At 42.6% G+C, this 13,949-nt stretch overlaps 1 pseudogene; it reads left to right on the top strand.

Moving 5' to 3' along the window:
* Positions 1–7,337: 7,337 nt before the first annotated feature.
* Positions 7,338–9,754, top strand: LOC102507241 (annotated as a pseudogene).
* Positions 9,755–13,949: the final 4,195 nt, after the last annotated feature.

Raw genomic sequence — 13,949 nt, 5'->3', positions numbered from 1 at the left:
CATCTCTTGGTGGGGGAGGCGGTTTGAGCAGCCAGTACAATCATTTTTCATACAACTCCTCCTCCCCCATTCTCTTTTCCCCATTCCCGGAGTGTAGCACGAGATTAAGTCAGGGCAGAGATTTCCAAAGTAGAGAAAACAGAAATGCTAGGTGGCAGATCGGACAGATAGACAAGACCTCTTTAAGTCGGGTGAAGGAATTCTATTTCTGCTTGTTTGTTTGTTTCATTGTTTTACCTCAGGCAGGGAGGTTTCCTTAGTCCCTGATCTGGAGTCAGAACTGATTCTCCTTGAGGAGATCCTGTATATGCATTTGGAGCCTTCTAGGTGAGCCAAGTCATGTTAGTAAAACCCCTTTAACTCATTCCCTTATGTGACATTTAACAGAAATGCTTTTCATTTTGAAAAAAAATTTTTTTTTAAGTATAAACAAGACCTTGATGTTTTCTTAAGAGAAGATTGATATATAAGGCATCAGAGGACTAATTATTATACGCAACTGTTGCTACGAAATACTGATGAGCCTCACCCCCCATTAAACATCTCTCTAGGATGCACTTGCAAGACGCACTAGGTGAAGATTTCCAATTTCTGCCAGTGCTTAAAAATAATAAAGTCACATTCCTTTGGAAACTTCTGAATTAAGATACTGCACTTCGGTGGATCCTCTCCAGGTAGGTCAATGAGAGTAGGTTAATCATTCATGACTGAAGGAGTTAGTCATCGACTGTCAGCTATGGGAAGGAGCAGAGAGAAACACACTGCTTAATGTGGATTACAAAGTCTAACATGCCCCAGTGTGGTCTCTACCTCAAATCTTGCCTCAGCCATTTTAAACTTTACTCATTGCTTTTCAACCAACAAAGCTCTCTTTTTCTGCTTTTCCAATGCATCGTTCTCATTGCCACCTCAGAGTATTTGTGCAAATAATCTTCTTTGCGTGAAAAGTATTTTCCCATTTTTCACTCAGCTAATAAGTTATCCTTCAGATGTTGGCTCAAACATCTCTACCAAAGTGAAGACCCACATAATTCCCGAATTGGGCAGGCCCCACAGAGTAACCTGTGCCACTGTTGATGGTCCTTGGTACTCCCACAGTCCAACCCTTCCTAATAAAAATAATTCAACATTTACCTGCTTAAGTTCAATAATATCCTGTCTCTTAAAGAGAGTTCTCATTTTTGTCAGCTGAGTTTTGGACTAGGTCCAGACACACAACACTAAAGAGATGAAAATAAAAAGGGGGGAAGGAACAAAAGGACCAGAGGCAGGTAGCCTGGGTCTTCATAGAAAGTTTTCGGTAAAGTGGAATGTGTAGGTGGAATGTAGGAAGCCCTAGGGGAGTATGACAATATAAAGTCCAGAAATTTCTAAATGTAAACTTACATTTTTTGTAATGTTCTGAAAGAAATGTTAGTAAAGACTGGTGCCAGTGTTTAACGACTTTTGAACACCATCGTTTCTTCTGAGATAGCAGCTTTTGGATTTGCTTATAAGTGACACATTCTTTTTCTCTCACTGCTTTGAAGATATTTCATATTTCATACTTCAAGATATTTTTGACTTCCAGCATGTTTCCTTAATGTGTCATTTTGAAGGAGGATTAATAAAATGGCCACACTTAGGCTAAGAGATTGCTTATTCTTACGCTTGCCCTTAAAATGGTCAACTGAGCTGACTGGCCTGGTTGCTACTCACAGTTCCAGGCCCACTGTTAAAACTAAAGCTGTTGATCTTACTGATTCTACTTTATTCCAGTCATTGAAAGTAATAATCAAGCTTGGTCTCTGAGTCCTTCTCCAAGGAGAAGGTCACAGGGCTGTAACTTACAAAATAGCCTGAATTACCAAGAAGAGTGCTTACTCAATTACCTTGAGTGCTTACGGGATAAAGAGATCTAATCACTGGCCTCTATAGAACTGGTCGCCTGGAGGCATCACGATGCCATTCTAAGTCTTCTGATGAGAAAATGATCCTGTTGATTTGTTATCGATGCTTTATTGTTTGAGCTATGGCTAAACAGCCTCCCCACCCCATCCCCAAGGTGGGCTCACAGTGTTGAAGGCGCTGGCCTGCTGGGAGTCCCCTTTGCCCGGCAAAGCAGTAAAATTGCTTCTTTTCTTCTAAGCTCCAAGAACCTGTCTCTGGGCTATTTGGCTCGTCAGGAACAGGGGCTGATCTTTTGGCAACAATTTTGAGTCTCTTTCCTTTACCCTACTTGGTGTTTATTGAATTTTCAGGAAGTACTGGTTATTTGTTTTAAATAATTTAAGAGCTTTTCAGTCATATTTCTTGAGTGTTTTTTCTTTTCCTTTCTCTCTCCTCGCCTTCTGTTCTTTCTAGCGCCTGCATGTTGGTATGATTAATGGTGTCCTACAGTTCTCCACGGCTCCATTTGTTTTTATTCTTTTTCCCTCTGTTCTTTGGGCTGCATAATCTCAATCCATCTTCAAGTTTACTAATTTTTTTCTTTTATCAGGTCAGTTCTAATGTTGAGACCCTCTAGAGTATTTTTACTTGAGTTATTGTGCTTTCCGAGACCAAAATTTACATTCAGTTCTTTTTTATGATTTCCATCTGCTTCTATTCTTGAGTTGTTATGACATTGTCATCACACCTTCATTTATTCTTTAATAATGCTTTCCTTTAGTTCTGTGAACATATTTTTAGAATGGCTACTTTGAAATCTCCTTGCTGTTAAATTTAACATTTGATAGATATCTGGTAGCCCTATTCCCTAAAGGAGGAAGAATATAAAGATAAGGGAGGAAGTAAATTATATAAAGAATAGAAAAACAATAGAATTACTGAATTAATTTCTTTGAAAAGATCAACAGAATTGACAAAACTTTAGCTAGATTGACCAAGAAAAAAGAGAAAAGACACAAATAACTAAATTCAGAAATGAAAGTGTGGACATTGCATTATAGCTGACCTTACAGAAATTAAAAGAATTATAAGAGAGTACTAAAAACAACTGTATGTCAACAAATTGGGTAATATGGATAAAATGATCATATTCCTAGAAAGACAAAAATTATAAAAAAGGACTCAAGAAAAAATAGAACATCTGAACAGACTTATAACAAATTCAAAAATTGAATTAATAAGCAAGTCTTCCAACATAGAAAAGTCCAGGACCAGATGGCTTCTCTGGTGAATTCTACCAAATATGTTAAAAAGAAGTAACACTAAGTCCTACTCAAATGCTTCTAAAAATTACAAAAGGAGAGACCAATTCTTAGCACATTCTATGAGGCCAAATTTGCCTGAAACGAAAGACAGATGTACCACGCCAAAAAAACTCCAGACCAATATTGTTGCCGAAAGATTGGCCCCGTCTCAGACGAGCCAAATAACCCAGAGACAAGGTCTTGGAGCTTAGACAAAAAGAGGCAATTTTACTGCTTTGCCAGGCAAAGGGGACTCCCAGCAGGCCAGTGCCTTCAACACTGTGAGCCCACCTGGGGATGGGGTGGGGTGGCTGTCTAGCCATAGCTCAAACAATAAAGCATCGATAACAATCAACAGGATCATTTTCTCATCAGAAGCCTTAGAATGGCGGCGTGATGCCTCCAGGCGACCAGTTCTATAGAGGCCAGTGATTAGATCTCTTTATCTCTTAAGTACTCAAGGGGTGTTCTTCTTGGTAATTCAGGCTATTTTGTAAGTTACAGCCCTGTGACCTTCTCCTTGGAGAAGGACTCAGAGACCAAATTTCAATGACTGTAATAAAGTAGAATCAATAAGATCAACAGCTTTAGTTTTAACAATGGGCCTGGAACTGTGAGTAGCAACCAGGTCAGTCAGGTCAGTTGATCGTTTTAAGGGCAAGGGTTAAGAATAAGCAATCTGTTAGCCTAAGTGCGGCCACTTTCTTAATCCTCCTTCACTGTCTCTTACCAATGTAACCACAAAAATCCTCAAGAAGTATTAGCAAGCCAAATCAACAGCACATTCAAAAGAGTATACATTATGGGCAAGTAAGATTTATCCTGGCAATACAAAGGTGATTCAACACAGAAATTTAATCAATTTAATGTACCAGTTTAATAAAATGAAAGAAAAAAAAAACATGGCCATCTCAGTAATGTAAGCATTTGACAAAATTCAACACCATTTCATAATAAATACATCCAGAAATCTAAGACTGGAAAGGAAATTCCTTAAGTTAATATGATACTGTGATATCTATTAAGGAATATATACATTTGGTCTTTGTCTCTGTTTCTGGCACAGACCTCTTAAAACCTTAGGGATTTCTTAAGTGGTATGAGCCACAAAGTTGTCTTTTGTTATGTTAATAAGGTGACTTTTAGAAAGCACCTAAGGTTGGGGTGGAGCCAGCCAAGTGATTAGAGGCTTTGATCCAGCCATCCCACACCCTAGCCTGTGGGCAGGGGAGAGGGGCTGGAGCTTAATCAGTCACCAAAGGCCAGTGAGTTACTGAGTGAAGCCTCCATAAAAACCCAAAAGGATGGGGTTCGGAGAGCTTCCAGGTTGGTGGACGTGTGGAGACCTGGGGAGAATGGCATGCTCCAATATTGTATAGGACCTCTGTGCCCCGTTCCACATGTCATGCCCTACGCATCTCTTCTACCTGGCTGTCCCTGAATTATATCCTCTTATAATAAACTGGTGGTCTAGTAAGTAAAATGTTTCTCTGAGTTCTGTGAACCACTCTAGCAAATTAATTGAACCCCAAAAGGGGGTCATGGGAACCTCTGATTTATAGCCAGTTGGTCAGAAGTACAGGTCAAGAGCCTGGACTTGTGACCGGTGTCAGAAGTGTGTGGGTGGGGGCAGCCTTGTAAGACTGAGGCCTTAACCTGTGGAATCTGATGTCGTCTTCAGATAGTGTCAGAATTGAGTTGAATTCTGGGTAGCCTGCTGGTTTCCAAGGCATGGGGAAACCACTGCTCCCACCCTACCCCCCCAAGACCAGCACACACATTGGAACTGAGTATAGGGACCCAAAAAACATGATAAAGGACATTTACCAAAACCTACAACTCGTCTCATACTCAGTGTTGAAAGACTGAAAGTTTTCCCCCTAAAATCTGTGAACAAAAAATACTGCAAACCGTATCAGTAAACAAAGAATGCTGAAGCCATCAAGTCATCAGCGGCTGCCACCACCCCCCAGTGAGGACAGGCCTGCCGCCCAGCCTCTGCAACCACTCACAAAGGTGCACCCTGAGGGTACTCAGAATAAGAAAGGACAGGATACTGGCCCTAGATATCTAGGTGCTTGTCAAAGGAATGAATTCAATCAGCCCAAATGTTTGCTTCCTCCCATACATAGAAAAGCACTAAATTCTTTAACTTGAGATGCCTGGTTTTCTTTAGATAAGAAGCAATCTTTTCTTGTTCCAACTACCTGGTCTTTGTTGTAAAGCTCCTATCTATCCTAGCTCCTCCCCTACCTCTTCGGAGCAGTCCCTCAGAGCCATCTGAGAGGCTGTACTCCCGGCTCGAGTCCTCCCGCCAAATAAAACATAACTCTCAACTTCTAGGCTGCGTATTTATTTCAGTCAACAGATCACAAACAAGGCAAGGACGCCCACATTTACCACTGCTATTCAACATTGTACTGTAAGTCCCAGCCAGGGTAATTAGGCAAGGGAAAAAAAAATAAGGACATCCAAATTATAAAGGAAGAAGTAATGACACAGGAAAACGGATGTGGGGCATGAGGATGGGAGGGCTGTGTCCCAGGTCTCAGTTGAGCCCCTGGGACATGTCCCGCCAGGTGTGGGTCCTTGGCTTCATGCAGGAAAGAATTCAAGTATGAGCCACAGTCAAGTAAAGGTAGTTTATTTAGAGAGATGCACACTGCATAGAGTGTAAGGCAAGAGAAAGGCAAGGAAAGAGGTGTGGGAGTTGGGTGCTCAGGTTACAGTAAAGCAGGTACACACTCCACAGACAGAGCGCGGGCTGTCTCCAAGGAGGAGGGGGCAAGAAACGGCGGTTAGGCGCGGTGTTGCCAGTTTGTATGGGCTCAGTAGTTTCACGTGCATACAGGTAGGACCATTTCCACTGTCCTGGGAAGGGGCTGGAATTCCCAGGAACTGGGCCACCACCCACTCCTTGGCCTTTTGCAGTTAGCCTTGGGGCTGTCATGGCGCCTGCAGGCATGTTATTTATCACGCTGTTACAATGAGCATATAATGAAGCTCAGGGTCTACTAAAAAGTCAAACCTCCCACCAACTTAATCCTCCAGGCCAACTGGGAGGTGAATCTTCCACCATTTGGGGTTAAATTGCTGTCATTCCTTGACTGGCTGTGCCCTGCCCCCTTCCCTCCTGTCTCGGTAAAACCATCTCTATTTAGATAAAATGATCCTACATATAGAAAATACTAAAGAACCCACCCAAAACTACTTGAGCTTATTATTTATTCACCAAATTCATCAAATTTGCAAAGTTAAATATCAGCATGCAAAAATCAGTTGTGTTTCTATACACCAGAAATAAACGACATGAAAAGGAAGTTAAGAACACAATCCCATTTACAGTAGCATCCACATGAATAAAACACCTATGAATACGTTTAACCAAAAAGGTGAAAGACATGTACACTAACAGTCTGGAAAATCACTTCTTAATGTCTTACAAAGTTGAATAAATACCTACCCTATTACTAACGTCAGTATTTATTGAAGATAAGTAAAAATGTATTTCCAAAAAAGACATACAAAGGAATTTCATAAGAACTATACTCATAATAGAAAAAAAGAAGAGATGTTGGCAGGAATGGAAGAGTAAGGGCCTCCGAAAACCTTCTTCACTATAAAAGCAATAAGTTATTCTAGACATCCTTTTTATTGTTAATTTCTAGTAAGTTTATTGTGGTCAGAGAACACACCATCTATGATTTCTAGTCTCTTAAATTTGTTTTATGGGCAAGAATACAGATTATCCTGGTAAACACACACTTGAAAAGAATGTGTATTGTGCTCTTGGTGGTGAAATGTTTTCTAAATGTCAGTGATATCCCTTTAGTTCAGGGGGTTCAGCTCTTTTGTGCCTTGATTTTCTGTTTACTTGTTCTGTCGATTACTGAGTGAGGAGTGGTGGAATCTCCAAAGAAAACTGTGGATTTCTCTGCTTTTCTGTATAGTTCTATCAGTTTTTGCTTCTTAGGTGCACATATATTTATTTTGTTTTTGTCCTTAGGTGCACATACAGGTAGGATTATCTTATCCTCTTGCTGAATTGATCCTTTATCAACATGTGATATTCCTGTTTATTCCAAGTGATTTTCTTCTGAAATCTACTTTGATATTACTATGGACATTCCTTCTGTGTTAGGAAGAGTTCTAAGATGACCCCGAATGACTCATACCCTCGAGTCATGGCCTCACCTGGAGTTGACCAGCAAATATGATGGAATTAGGTTATGTTGTATGGAAAAGGTGAGGAGATTTTGCAGATGTAACTAAAGATCCAGTAGCTGATTTTGAGTTAATCAAGGGGGCGATTATCCTGGGTAGGCAGGTGTGGGTGAATCATGTAAACCCTTAACAAAGGAGAAAAGCAGCAGCAGCAGATGCTCTGCTACTGGACTTGAAGGAAGTAAGCCGCCATGTTGTCCCGAAGGCCATGTGGCAGGAATGGTGATTCGTTATGGTCTGTAGAATCTAATGCACTAGTTTTCCTTGGTTCTGTGTTTTCATGGTATGTCTTTTTCTAGCTTTTTTGAGGCATACCTCATTTTATTGTGCTTGGTCTTAAGTGTGCTTTACAGATGCTGTGTTTTTCTACCAATTGAAGGTTTGTGGCAATCCTGTGTTGCCAGATAATGATATATTTACCAACATATTTACCCTTCCAGTGATTTTTATTTCTTCCAATAAATAAGAATTTCCACTCGGCCTTTTCTTTATTCTAAGACCTTCCACTTGTCATTATCTGTGTTTGGTCAGCTTCCAAAAAATATCTGTCTTCTTTTTTAATCAAGAAATATCTTTATTTTGCTTTTATTTTTGAAAGTGATTTATTTTTACTGCATATAGAATACTAGGCTGGTAATTTCCTTCTTTCAGTACTTTAGAGATGTTCTTTAAACAGTTTTGGTTACTTTATTTTCTCTTCCTTATAAGATTTTAGTTGTCTTTCTAGCATGGCTTTTAGCTGTAGACCTAGGCGTGGTTTTCTTTGCATTGACCCAGTTTGAGGCAATTGTTCTTCTAAACTCTGAGATCTGGTTGCTGTAAGCCCTGCTCCCGTCTCCAAGGTGACGTTGGCCTGGCACATCCTGACTGGGAAGAGGTAGCCCAGAACATCACGGATAAGACTCAGTAGGAGTCCCTGAGCTTGCAGAAACTACCCTGTGAAGCAGGAATCACAAAGACTTTGAATCATCCCAACAATAAATTATTTGATGTGATCAAGACTGATTAATCCCTCTATCTCATAATGGCGTGTACTAGTGCAGGAGAAGTTTGATTACCTAGTAACTCATGGATTTATGATAGAAAAAGAGGCCCAAGCCAAAATCTGAATGGCAGTGTCTACCATGGAGTACCATCACCAGCAAGTTTATTGTTCATAGGGACTTAAAGGCGGAAAACCTGCACTTGGATGCTGGTGTGACCATCAAGAGTGCCATCTTTAACTTAAGCAACAAATTCACCTTTAGCAGCAAGCTGGATACTTTGTGAGGCAGCCCCCCTGATGCTGCCTGGAACTCTTCAAGGATCAAAGGTGTGAAGGTCTCCCAGTGCATTCGTGGGGCCTGGGAGTCATCCTGGATACCCTGGTCAGCAGATCCCTGCCTTAGGATGCACAGAAATTCAAGGAGCTGTGGAAACAGTACTGAGAGGATAGTACCATATCCTCTTCTCCGTGTCGACAGAGTGTGACCTGCTCAAGGAATTTCTCATTCACAGTCTGAGCAAGAGAAGCCCTTTAGAGCAAATCATGAAAGATTGATGGATGAAAGCTGGTCATGACGATAATGAACTGAAGACTTCCGTGCAGCCACCCCTGACTCCACGGACCCTCAGATGCTGTCGGTGGGTTCCATGTGGGAAGAGATCCATATCTCTGGATGGGCCAGACGTACCACAAAGTGATGGCCACCTATTTGCTCCAGGGCTACAAGGCATCCAAGCTGGAGGGTTACACCACCAGGCTGAGGGCCCAGCCTTCGACGGACCTGACCACTAGCAGCACCCCTTCTCCACCCCACAAGGTACACCGTAGCCCATCTGCTAACCTCAAGCAGCAAGGTTTCAGCAAGGCTGCCATTCCGCTTCAGTTCCCACTCAGAGCAGCAGTGCAGAGAATCGGCAGCCTGAGGAAGACCAGGGGTGAGGACGGAAGGCCGGCAGCACCACCCGTGCCTGCCAGCCTCCCTCCTGCCTGGGGAGGGAAAAGAATTCCCTCTCCCCTCAGCAAACTTCAGCCTCACCACCAGCATCAACAAAGCAAGAAATCCCTGCTTTTGGAGAGGGAGGCGTCCACCCAGAATGGCAGTCATCCTAACCGTGCCAGGGGGAAGCAGAGCCTCCTTGGCTTCTGTGTCCCCTCCACCTGCACCAAGAATCTAAGACAAGCCTCAGTGCAGCCCCTCCAAGCTTGGCGGCTGTACCCTAAGCAGCTCAGCACCGCCCCCCAGCGTGTCCCCAGGACCTCGCCCTCCGCTCACAACATCAGCAGCAGTGGTGGTGCCCCAGACTTAACCAAGCCCTCAGGCCCGTCCAAAGGAAACTGTCCATGTTGGGTTGTCGGAGCCAGCCGACAATGAGCAGGTCCAAAAACCTGTGCTACAGGACTGAGAAAAGAAAGAAGACAACAAAAGGTGGGGTTGAGAGGGTCGCACTCTAAGCCCGCAAGACACAGGACCAAGAATGGACCCCGAGTTTATTTCCAGCAGTCAATTTATACAATTTTGACAATTCAAAGCATGCATTCCTTCATGTAGGCATAAGCATTGTAACCTTTACCCTAATCGTAAACCACCATGTACTAAGATTGTTAACTTGTGTGCTGATTATATCTTCTTTAACAATGTCACTGGTATCTTATTTGCATAGGATGTCCTTAAGGCTTAAGATTCCTTGACGCAAACATCTTCAAGGGGTGGCGGGACAGAGATTGTCTTTAACAGATCAACCTCAGAGCCTGACGCCAGCACTCAAGATTTATTATCCTGTTAGTGCCGACCGTCCTCAGGTCATGAGTTGGCTCCCCACATTGGGTGGCTCGACAGTTGTGACCAGCAGAATCTGCCCTGTGGTGGGACCCCAGCCTCTCCCTCTGGCAACAACCAGGACTGGCAGGGGCCATTGGGAACTGCAGTGAATTCTCTTTCAGGTTTATACACAGACATCTCTGTTGCAGGCTTGCCTGAAGCTTTCTGATTGAACCTGAAAGCAATGACTGAGTGGAGACGCTCAAACCTGTTCTGGGCAGTGGAGGCAGTGATAAAGAAAAAGAATTTTGAGAGGCCAGCCTTGTACACCACACTTACTTGGGCTGTGAAGATCACCAGCTTGATGGAGTCTAAGATGCCGATGCAGGAGAAGGAAAGGGACAAGGGATGCAAGCAGCAGTGTGCGAGCCGTACTGGAAGCGCATGCTGCTCTGCATGCAGAGCTCACTGGGCCAAGGGAACCCTGTGCAGTGGAAGACGGAGGTGTGCAAACGGCCCCAGTGATCTTTCAACAGGTTCAGTGAAAGCAGCTATCCAACACCATCCACCAGCCCTGAAAAACACTGACTACAAATTAACCAAGGGGCTTAAGCTTTAAAAGGCTACCAGGAGCCTCGTGGGAGACAAGAGCAGAGGCCAGCTGGCCTCAGCTTCCGGATCCACCATGGTCCACACCTGGGAGAAACTACAGAGATGGACCCAGTGTGTTCTCTCCCAGGATGCTTCTCTCCTCGCTGCTCCTCTCCATCTTTCCCTTCATGTTTGTGGGGGGAAAGGAGATGGTTCGGTATAAATAAACACAGTGCAAATGAAAACAGGCTAACTATTCAAAGCTTCCAGTGACAAGGGATTCAGCCACCATCTCTTGCCCTTGGCAAAGACTCCAATGCAGGCACGGGAGTGGGAAAGCTTTATAACTGGGAAAGAGAGAGAGAGAGAGAAGGCTTCAGGAGTGCCTGCCTGATTGAAGTTTGTTGGCATGAGGAAGGTAGAACCAGGCTAAGCTGATGCCAGGGTTCTCATGTGATTGTGCCAGAGCACATGTGGCTCTCTGTGGTTGGTCCTGAGTTTGAAGGGGGTGGTGAGGTGAGGGTCAAAAAAACAGAATAACCGTGACAGTGGCAATGGGATAGGAGGTGCCTGTGTGGGGTCAAGGACTGGAGTTTCTGTGTAACTTTTCTCACTGTCAGGGAACCTACCTGGGAGATTATCTTCTTCACTCAACACCTGGGAAGAGAAACAGAATCTGTGGATGGCGATGGGGAAAATGGCATCCTTTTTATGAAAAATATTCTAGTGCTTTTCTCACAGAGAACTCTGTTGGTTAAAAGTAATACACTCTACCCAGCCCCCTGGTTGAAGAGCTAGGCGGTTGGAATTGATTTTTTTTTTCTATTAACATAACACATAACAGAAAACATGAACCCAGATAATCTAAAGGGAATTTAAATCAAATCCTTTAGCAACCAGGTCAGATTTAAATGTAAGTTAATCTACTGCATTCCTTTGTACTCCTGAAACAAGTCCCAGTTTCCCTCTGAGTAAAAGTCAAGGATTTTACGACGGCCACAAGGCTCTGCAGATGCCGCTGGGTCAGCTTGCTGACCACAGGTCTCACAGCTCTCCCACCTTCTCAGCCTCTTCCAGCTGTGCTGCCTCCGGCTGTTCCTTAACAGACCCCAAATCTTCCCGCCTCACAGCTCTTGCTCTGACTGTCCCCCTTACCGCCCCGTAGATACCTGCTCGGCCAGCTCCTTCAGTCTGGTTCCCATGGCACATTCTCCATAAGCACTGTTTTAACTATTCTACTGGAAAATCCATTTACCCAAGACAATCTCCTCTTTTATAATCTCCCATATCACCTTTTCATACACTATATAATTTAGTTATTCACTTTATTACTTATTTTCCATCTCCCCAACTCCAACCAGTAATAAAAGCACCGCAAGGGCAGAAATCTAAGTTTATTTTATTCACAGACATATCCCAGGGGCTCAGCAGGGTGCCCAGCCAGAGCAGGCATTCAATAAACAGGCGTGGGAATGAACTGAGATTCCAGATCCGGGGTCTTTTCTATGACACCACGACTGCCTACAATAATGAAGATGATAGTAATACGAACCATTATGATACATGCATAATAATCTTAGTTTGCATCGCATCTTCACGTAAATAGTCTAAGTAGGTCATAGAATGAAAAAGAATATGAAAAGGATTATAGATACACACACACACACATATATATATATCAGTGAATCACTATGCTGTACACCGGAAATTAACACAACATTGTAAATCAACTATACTTCAACTAAAAAAAAAAGTTTTTAAATAGTCTAAGTAGGTCAGAAATTGGGCGGCTTTGCTCTGCTAGGTGTATTTTTAAAATGCAAGTTATCTAACTGGAACATCAAGTGTTAATGGCGCAGAGGCTGTTATAAACAGCAACAAGCTATAAACTGTGAAGCTACAAAATTAGTAGCAACACTTCTCTGGGAATTTTAGATACATTAGGAACCTGTAATTACTGGCTCCATCTGCCTACTCTGTCTTGAGCTTAATTATGTATTTCAGAAGGAACGTTTCTCATATTTTCATTTTTCATATATATAAATATTTAGCTACATCTCTTATCATTTTCTGCCTCCCTTTCCCTCTGCTTTTGCCATTTACAATCTCCTGGGCTATTTTTACTTCCAAATTGCAATGTCTTTCCCCAGAATCAACATGAGATTAGAGCCAAGAAATTCAGTTCTGCCTGTGTCTCCAGAGCATCTCTGAAGAAGGGTTATCAGGCCCCAAACATGCATTTACAAATGGTGGGGAGGGGGCAAGGGCAGGCCTTGTATCTTTTCCAAATTGAAATATTCAAAATATGAACACGATCTCTAAAATTAATAATGAATAGACTCTTCCTGGGGGGTGGGGGGAGGGGACATAAATGAAATTGGCAAACAATATTTAATAGGAGTCTTTATCTCAAGATTTAGAATGGTCTTTTAAAATGTGAATGTGGCTCTCTAAGAGACACTGTTTCCTAGAAATATTTCCTGTTGGGTTATAATTAACATACAATATTATATTCGTTTCAGATGTACAACCTAGCGATTCCATATTTTTATACATTATGAAATGATCATGGCAAGAAGACCAGTACCATCTGCCACCACACAGAGTTGCTACAATATTATTGACTGTATTTCCTGTGTGTACATTACATTCCTGCAACTTACTTATTTCATAGCTGGAAGCTTGTACATCTTAATTCCCTTCACCCATTCCGTCCATCCTCCCACCCCCCTCTTCTCTGAACACTAAAACCAAACTCTTTGGGGGGATGAGACACCTCCCAGCATTCTCCCCAAAAGTATTTTGAAAACTGGTGATCTAGAGAAAATATTTTTCCTTGATGACCTATGTATACGAGAGTATTGGTTGGTGATAGCTGGATCTTCAGTCAATTCAATATTCCTTCCACCTTAATGAAACACTGGTGAGAACTACAAATATAAGATCAAGTGTGGCAAGAAAATATACAGTGCAATGAACGTCTATCTCATTCTCCTCTCTAGAAGAGACAGAAAAGACATGAAAAGGTGATGTTATTTTTCATTCCCTCCCACTTTGCCCTCTAGGTCAGCTAAGCCTTTGTGCCCTACAGCTTTCAGTTCTTCTTTGCACACCCCTCGCCAGCCTCCGTGCATGTTCTGAAGAAAACCCCACCCATGTCTGTGTTTAGAAATTTAGCACCAAAAGACAGAGTTATCTCTAAAGGCAGAAGACTGGG

The sequence above is a fragment of the Camelus ferus genome, chromosome 10, assembly GCF_009834535.1.
Source record: "Camelus ferus isolate YT-003-E chromosome 10, BCGSAC_Cfer_1.0, whole genome shotgun sequence".
Taxonomy (NCBI): Eukaryota; Metazoa; Chordata; class Mammalia; order Artiodactyla; family Camelidae; genus Camelus; species Camelus ferus.
This window is presented reverse-complemented; position numbering and strand designations above follow the sequence as displayed.